The sequence below is a fragment of the Rutidosis leptorrhynchoides genome, chromosome 8 (assembly GCF_046630445.1).
Source record: "Rutidosis leptorrhynchoides isolate AG116_Rl617_1_P2 chromosome 8, CSIRO_AGI_Rlap_v1, whole genome shotgun sequence".
NCBI classification, from domain to species: domain Eukaryota; kingdom Viridiplantae; phylum Streptophyta; class Magnoliopsida; order Asterales; family Asteraceae; genus Rutidosis; species Rutidosis leptorrhynchoides.
The window spans coordinates 94,100,653-94,109,529 of record NC_092340.1 but is presented as its reverse complement, the minus strand read 5'-3'; the positions used below and the strand labels follow the sequence as shown (position 1 = coordinate 94,109,529).

Genomic DNA, 8,877 nt, shown 5'->3' with positions numbered 1-8,877 from the left:
TTTTTCTATGTAGAACATGGACAATAATATTATGGGTATTGAAGATTGAAGATATGGTCAAGACAAAAATGACTACACCATGAACATCACAAACTAATGCGTAAAGGTGAAGAACGGATGTTAAAAACATATCTTGAAGTTGTGGGCGTGAAACAACGAAAATGGTGATCGTTGAACATCAGATTAGCCAAGAAAAAAGGTAGTATGTCATAATGAGAAATGGAGAAAGCAAGTAAATTCGTTTCCAAGATCAGCAGAGAAGTTGATAGACTTGCTATAGATGTTATGTTTTATATTTACTTCTTTTACTTTATTGCTTTTGTGCTGCAAAAAAAGAGAATGATCATATTCTTGTCATTTGATGTTGTGGTTCTCGAGCTTCAATATGAAGAAGCTTCACAATTTAAATAGTCGTGTACATATGTTTTTTTATCATTGTTAAATATCAATATATACAACCTTCATTAATTGGTACAACAATGCCATGACTACTTTTGATCACCTATTTGTTATTTGTGTTGTGACTCAATCTTAATTTATACGTATACAATCTTAACTATAAATAAACTTAAGATACGCATAATGTACATTATTACTACTAATAAAAAACGAATTAACTTACATGCCAGATATGTCAATATCTTTAATTATACTTGTATTATATTTGTTGGTGAAAAAACCCTTGGCCAAATATGGATGCTCATATCGGTGGGAAACCAGTTACAAGTGAACGCAATCGTGTTAACTTCTCCGTGTAAAGGTCGAATATGTTTATGTTTTTGGCGAAATTATAGAACCATGTATGACATTTTAGATTCATTGTAAATATACTTGTATCATACACTTAATCGGTTCAAATATGAACGTTTTCGAATAATATTTTATAGAAATGCCGTGCAACGCACGGACTCTTAAAATCTAGTAAATTAACAATCAACTTATTAAAATGGAAAATGTTGAGTGGAGATAAATTTACCACGTATCAATAAACATGGAACTCAAATAGAAATGGGCCCATAACTCTGTTCCTCCACCTTCCTCAAAATGACAGAAACACATTTTCTTCTTTTAAAAGACACGTCATTTGCTACACTCACTATGGTGTCTTTTGTTTTCAGAAAATGACTATAGAAATGACACAACCGTTGGTTGTGCTCTAAGTAACCGTGAAGATCTCAAACAAAACAATCAGATCTCAAACAAAACGAAAATGGATCTCGAACTATAGCGAAAACAATTGAAGATTTGATGTATTTCGAGCGATTTCTGCCCTTTTCATATCGTAAAAATTAGGGTTTGAGTTCATCAATTAATCGTGATGAAGGAGTGTTCTTTCTTTTTGCTGTTGTAAATTCAGTTGAAGATTTGGTGAATTGCTCTTTCGTCTCCAGAATTCAGCGGTTAGTCTAGTTCTTAGTTTCTTTTACATATATATCTATACATTATTATAAAGCGCGTGCTATAAATCTTACGTGTCAACTTCTGGTTAAATTATGACACATGTCATCTCCACATTATACTCTGCCACATGTCACTACATCATTAAATAATAAGATTTTGATAAGATTTATTAAATTTTAAATTTTAATTGATATCAATTCCTAATATATATCTACATCTCTATCTCTATCTCTACTTCTCTACTATATATTATAACAAAAACAATATTACCAGATCATCTTAACTAAAAATACAAATGGCAAAATTTCAACCGTTAGATTCACAAGCAACTTTGATTTAGAACCATTAGATTAAACTTAATAGGAATATTTACAAATATATGAGAGATCAACATGTGTATTACAATAATAATAAAAATATAAATACATAATAAAATATAAATAAATAAAAATATATAATCAAACGTAGTATTTTTGGATAAGGTATTTGAATGTGCTGATTTTAGGGAACCTAACACTTTAACATCTCCTTGTGTTACCATATTGGTTTATTAGTTCGTAAAGAAATTTCAAGATGCGTAATCCAAATTTCATATGTACTCCTATTAGTTAATATAATCAGTCCTTTAAATTTTCAATTAGATATTCAAAATAGATTTAAAAATAATATATAACGGAGTAGAACATGTTGCTGATTATAGAACGCAATTATTAGTGTATATACTAATAGGTAAACTTTTGATCACGAATTTAGTAACTTCAAATGAGGTAATCACTTTTTGTATGTATTAGTATTACTAACTTTACACAATATTTTTTTTATCCTCACGATATACAAAAGTTCTATAGATTATACAAAACTTTTATATTTTATTATTATTTTTTTTATTCACACACGCATTTTCGAGCTGAAACCGAACCACATAACAGAGAGTTCCGATCCATCAATTCATACGGGCATGTGAATCGGGTCGAACTCGTGTGTACGGGACCGTAAAACCTCTCTTACGAACTTTTTAACGGAGCCAAGAATCGAACCTTTAACCTTTAACCGTGCCCTTTCACTATTTATTATTGTAATTATTATTATGATATTTGTAAACATCACAATAATACAATTAACTATTTTTTGAATGATTGTCATACGGGCTCATATATATCAACAACATAAATATTGAGAGACTGTCCTAACGCAAGCTAATACCCTCAATTGATCTCTTTGATAGTGTTACTTTAAGATATTGATAAATTAGCGAGTTTATTATAATTTGTGAAATTTGAATTATAGTAAAGCATAAGTTTCGTGCATAATACATTTTTCATTCTTTCTATCTAATATTATTATGCATGATAAATTATAAGTGTGGTATTATATTTGCATTTTTGATCTCATATATTACATATTGTAATTGTATGCAATATATCAAGTCAAGCAATCTGAATAACTGTTACAAAATAAATATGATTTTATTACAATGTAAACAAATTGTAGATGTTAAGTTATTAACACCACGTAAAATCACTTTTGAAATTTTTCTACACCACGAGCTCTTAAACTTAAAAAAACTTTTAAAATTTGTTAACACTACGGGCTCTTAAACTCAAAAGAATTTTTAAAAATTGTTAATACTACGGACTCTTAAACTTAAAGAAATAATTGTTTAAAAAAAATCAATTAATTTTGCACAATTATTTTACTCATCGTGCAACGCACGGGCTCTAAAACCTAGTATATATATATATATATATATGCACACTGTTTGTCTATACATGTTTTGATTTAATTTCATTCTAAGCGGATTGATGAAATTCTCATATGCTAGGGTTTTAATTTTTTTTTTCTCGTTCATGATAAAATTTCATAGCTGATTGTTGAAATTTGAAAAGATTTTATATTAAGATGCACACAAAGTGTTTAATAAATAATCAGTAGAATTACATTAAGACAGAAATATTAATAGATGATGATACTGATGGAGGTTATATGCATTAGTAAAGACTTTGGGAGGTTATATGCATTTTTTGTTTTTGTTTGCTCTATATTTTGGTAAACATGCTTTAAGATGCACTCTGATATTTTTTGTTAAATGTAAATATGTAATGCAGACCTGATGAAACAAAAGATGCATATGTTCAATTAACTTGAGATTATGATGTTTTGGAAGTTGCACACACGATTGGAATCATTTAAGGCTATAGCAGTTGCAAACGAGATTTACATACGGGATGCAGATTGATAATCGATCATGAAATATGTAAGTCACAAATCGAAATTATGGACAATACTACCTTCCAGTTGTATATGTTAAAATCTTTGTAAGTATAACAATTGCTATTTTGGAGTATATGGAAATAAAGGTTGTCTAAGCTCTTTGATAATATGTGAAATAAAGATTGTCTAAGCTTAAGAGGACTATTTCAAGTCATTATTTACTATATTAGTAGTCTTTTATGTTTTTTTCATTTGCTATACTTTGCTCAATGGATGTAAATGTGTTCGTATTATATCTGTTATCTGCAAATCTAAACGTACGCTATTTGATAATGTATTAGTTAAGAGAGCAAGCATAAGCTTTAAAGTTTTCATTTTAGTTTTTGTGGGTTAACCCTCTAAATTGTGATCTACTCGTATAAGTTTCATGTTTATATAAAAATGTTTATGTTTATATTTATATGTATAGTATGTGTATGTTAACTACTTACTACGTGTAACTATAGCAGTGCAGTTAGGTTTTTTGTTATAATTGTGTTGCTTTATCAATTGATATTAGGTTAATGACAGATTGTTGTGCCATCATGTGTTGCTTTATGAATTGTCACAGTTTAAATTTGTAGTTGATACTGTTATTAACATGACAAACAGTTCCTTAGGCTATATGAATTCTAAGAAATTAGGCTTTATATTGAACTAGATTTAGTGTGAATAGCTATATGTCTTCCTCACATTTATCTTTGTTTTTATCTCATTAATGGATAATTGTATGGAAAAACCACCACAAAAATTGCGTATTATTTCTATCTATTTGGTTATATGTGGTATGAGGCCTTAGATCAATTGTTCTTTTTACTTTTTACACATGCTTCGGGGTAAGTCGCAATCGATTGTTATTTTTATTTTTTACGCAGACTTCGGGGTAAGTGACAAACTGTGCAAGATGAGTTGGTAAGGCTTGGAGAATCAGTGGTCACCAGTTCTGAAGGTACAAGAGCTTTGGCTTTGGAGCTTTGCCGAGAATTTGAGGACAAATTATGACCGGGGAGGTAAGAACATAGAACAAGCAGCTAATTATCCATGTATCCGTTTTTTCACATGTTAACCTCTACTATGGATTCATTAAATCATTATATTGAACTTTGTGTACAAATTTGTTTGATTTATTGTACATGTGTTTTCATAACATTATGAATTATAATCTACCAATGATTATTCATTCCAAACATGAACTGCTTACCTCTTAAAATAAGTTTTATAATATCTAATTTAAAAACCCGCGAAATCGTGGGTTATGAACTAGTATGTATATAAATGTTGAAAAATAATAGATCAATTTATTTTCGATGTACAACAGTGGCATGACACTACGTGATTTTTTGGAGGCTCTTCCCCGGGAATGGATTTCAAAAGACCTGATGGAGGCACTTGCAAATAAAGGCGTTCATCTGTTTCTAACAATGTTAGCATTATAATTTTATTATTTATTGTTATCTCAACCTTTACCATATGGTGACCATAAATTTTTATTCCTGGTTAATGTTTAGATATCAAGTAGGCGATTGGGTGAAATTTAAAAGTAAAGTTGACACTCCAACAAACGGGTGGCAAGGTGCAACACACAAGAGTGTAGGTTTCGTTCACAGTGTCCCAGATAAGGATACTCTTATTTTATCGTTTTGTTCTGGTGAAGCCTGTGTTGTTGCCAATGAAGTTATCAAAGTTATTCCTTTGGACAGTGGCCAACATGTACAACTCAAGCCAGATGTCAGAGAACCAAGGTTCGATTACTAATTTTACTACTATAACGCGGTGAAGCCTCTTAGTTCTAATTTAAAGGTGGAAATTTGGACCCATATACTTTTGAATGTGTCGATGTGGGTTATGTTCGATACTTAATTGGCCAACGCTAGTTAAGGGTAGCAATTATAAGCACTTAATTATAAATGGGGCAATTAGAGTTTTAATTTATTAGTTATTAGTAGGGGTGAGCATTGGTACTCGGAATGCCTATACCGTATTCGTATTGTACCGGTACTGGACCGAACCGGTACCGTACCGCAAATATAGATACGGTATTCGGTACTTATTTTTTTTGAAATTTTAGAATGCGGTACTTCCGGTACGGTACCGATATTTTCCCGTTTAGTACCCAGTCCCGATTTATACGTATTATCATGATAACTTACTAGACACAACTAATCTCATGATTTATAGCTATATTTATCCTTATAACTTGTAGCTTACGGTTATGCATGAATGATTTACTTGTAGGTAGTGCTTCTGGATTGAGAATTTGGATTGAGAAGATTGCATGATGACCTGAGACTTTCGTTTCATGATTTCGTATTACTTGTCAACTGTAACCTTACTTTTACTTTTATGTTGGATAATATATCTTGTAACTTATTGATGTTTAGTTCTATTTGAAACATAATTATATATTTATTTTCTTATTTGATGTTTGATAAAATTCATAATTAAGATGTTCATATTTATTTTCAAAAAATGTATGTTTTATATATATATATATATATATATATATATATATATATATATATATATATAGGGGTAGGATCAAGAGGGAAGTAACCAATCGGGGGAAGCAAAAACTTTTTTTTTCTTTCGTTTTTTGAAAAAACTTTTTTCACGAACATTATAGATGGGATGAAAATATGAACATTTAGTAGAGACACTTTGTGATAAATGTTTTTATTTTGGCGGGAAAACGCTCGAAGAAGTAATATATAACAATTATCGTGTTTTTCGAGCGTATGTTGAGGTTTTAGCTATTGGGGTTTAGATATTAGAGTTTAGATATTAGGGTTTATAGGGTTTAGATATTAGGGTTTAGAAATTTAGGATTTAGGGTTTAGATTTAGGGTTTAGATTTAGGGTTTAGATTGAGTTTTTAACACGAACGGTTTAGAGTTTAGGGTTTAGGGTTTAGGGTTTGGTGTTTTGGGTTTATGGAATAAACCCAAAACACCAAACCCTAAACTCTAAATCGGGCTGAATTTTACTTCACAAAACATGGAAAAAACGTTCATATTCTTCACGAACAATATTATCTTGAATGTTATTTTTGTCGATCATTTTCCCGTCTAAATAATAACATTCATCACGAAGTGTTTCTTCTAAATGTTCATATTTTCGTGTGATCTTGATGCCGGAAAAAAAATTCCAAAAAAATGATTTTTTTTTTTGCTTCCCCCCGCTACCCCCGATTGGTTACTTCCCCATTGATATATATATATATATATATATATATATATATATATATATATATATATATATATATATATATATATATATTAGGACCTTCAATTAAAGTTTTAACATGTGCTTTTTAGGACATTTTTTGTTGTAATTATCTATACAATGAGACTCTAAAAAAGGTTCCATAACATATTAAGGATAATAGGTCTATTTTTAAGGGTTCTATTATGTTAATAGGACCCTACACTATAAGAAAAAAAGCCTTTCGGAACTCATTCAAATGCCCTAATAATGTACCTTTATATGACCCTTATTTTTAGGGATCTCCTACACCCGTCTCCAATAGAGTCTTGTGGGTCCTAATAGCCTAACCTATTAGAACTTTAAGAAGGGTTCCATGAACATATTAGGACCCTCATTCATGGGTTCCATTAGCTTATTTCGGATATTAAGACCATTTTCAAGGATCCTAATATGTTTTTAGGACCCTTTCAATAAAGTCCTTATATGTTTTTAAAGACCAGGGTACATAATAGGACCTTTCAGCAGGTTCTAAAAGACCAGGTTTTTTGTAGTGTAAGGTGTGAGATATTTTTATTAGGACATTTTTTAGTGGTACTAAACTGAATAATAATTATATTAGGACCCTTTATGTGGAACTAAAGTGTCATATCTTTATATATTAAGACCTATTATGTGGTTTTAATATTTCAAATATTTATATTAGGACTTCTTTTAATGGTACTATCCTTAAAAATAATTTTATCAGGACCCTTTATGTGGTACTAAAGTAACATTTGTGCATATTAGGACTTTTTTCCTTGGTACCAAACTAGTATATCGTTAGATTAGAACTCTGTTTATCGGTACTAATGTACTATTTTTTTTTATGATAGGACCATTTTTTTGGTCCTTACTAATTATAAATTTTTATTATGACACTTTTGTTAGTACTTATGTCATATATTTTTACATTTTGGGACGCCTTGTGTATGTCTCAATTTAAAAAAATGTCCCCTAATACGTATTTTAAGAACCTTTTTTGTGGTTGTTAATTATATTATAGGACCTGATCATTGGTTTCACGATCTTATTACCTTTTAGGACACTTTTTAGTTTTCATATTTTATACGACCGCGTTAGATACAACCCCCATTGGTAGGTCCTATCAAGCCCAAATGTCCTATAAAGTGGCTTTATATGACCAAATTGGGAGTCCTATAGGAGCATTTTTCTTGTAGTGCGTTAAACCAAAATGTCACTAAACGTGTAAGGATTTGTGGCTAGTGGAGATATATTAACCCCAAAAATATTCTCAAAATACCTAAATAAAGTGTTACATAAAAAACAAGTATCAAAATAATATCTAAATATGCATAAGAGTTCAAATGCAAAGGTAATAATTATCGTAAAATCTGAAAGTTCAAAATTCACCTTTAGAAATAGCAAAACGTCCTTTTCAGCGTCAAAACTATTTCGAATGGAAGCAAGCTTTCAAGAAATATTTCTTATAACGTCTTTATCTATTCATCGTGCGAAAGTGGGTACAATTTTCAACCGAAGTTTTTTTAGCATGCTTGCCACATAATTTGGCCCAATTATGTGGCCAACGTAATGTGCTCAAAAATGTGTTTTGCGGCCATGAATTATTATCGAAAGGAAACTATAATCAAATATATTTTCACTTAATATGAAATTTTAAAATAGAAACAATTATAGAGTTATTAATTGAGAGATATCAAAAAGTCTCATAAAATAATCGAACCATTAAACCAAGATGTCACTAAACGTGTAAGAATTTGTAGCTAGTGGGGATATATTAACCCCAAGAATATTCTCAATGAACCTAAATAAAGTGTTACATATAAAACAAGTATCAAAATAATATTTAAATATGCATAAGAGTTCAAATGCAAAGTTAATAATTATCGTAAAATCTAAAAGTTCAAAATTCACCTTTAGAAATAGCAATATGACTTTTTCGGCGTCAAAACTACTTCGAATAGAAGCAAGCCTTCAGGAAGTCTTTCTCATAACGTCGTTATC

General features: G+C 30.1%; 1 long non-coding RNA gene across 1 annotated transcript; it reads left to right on the top strand.

Annotated features, from left to right (window-relative positions):
- Positions 1-3,512: 3,512 nt before the first annotated feature.
- Positions 3,513-5,883, top strand: LOC139865040 (uncharacterized). Its single transcript, XR_011764587.1, has 4 exons — positions 3,513-3,655; positions 4,527-4,661; positions 4,970-5,074; positions 5,160-5,883. It is a non-coding gene; the product is annotated as an uncharacterized lncRNA (long non-coding RNA).
- The last annotated feature ends 2,994 nt before the right edge of the window (positions 5,884-8,877 follow it).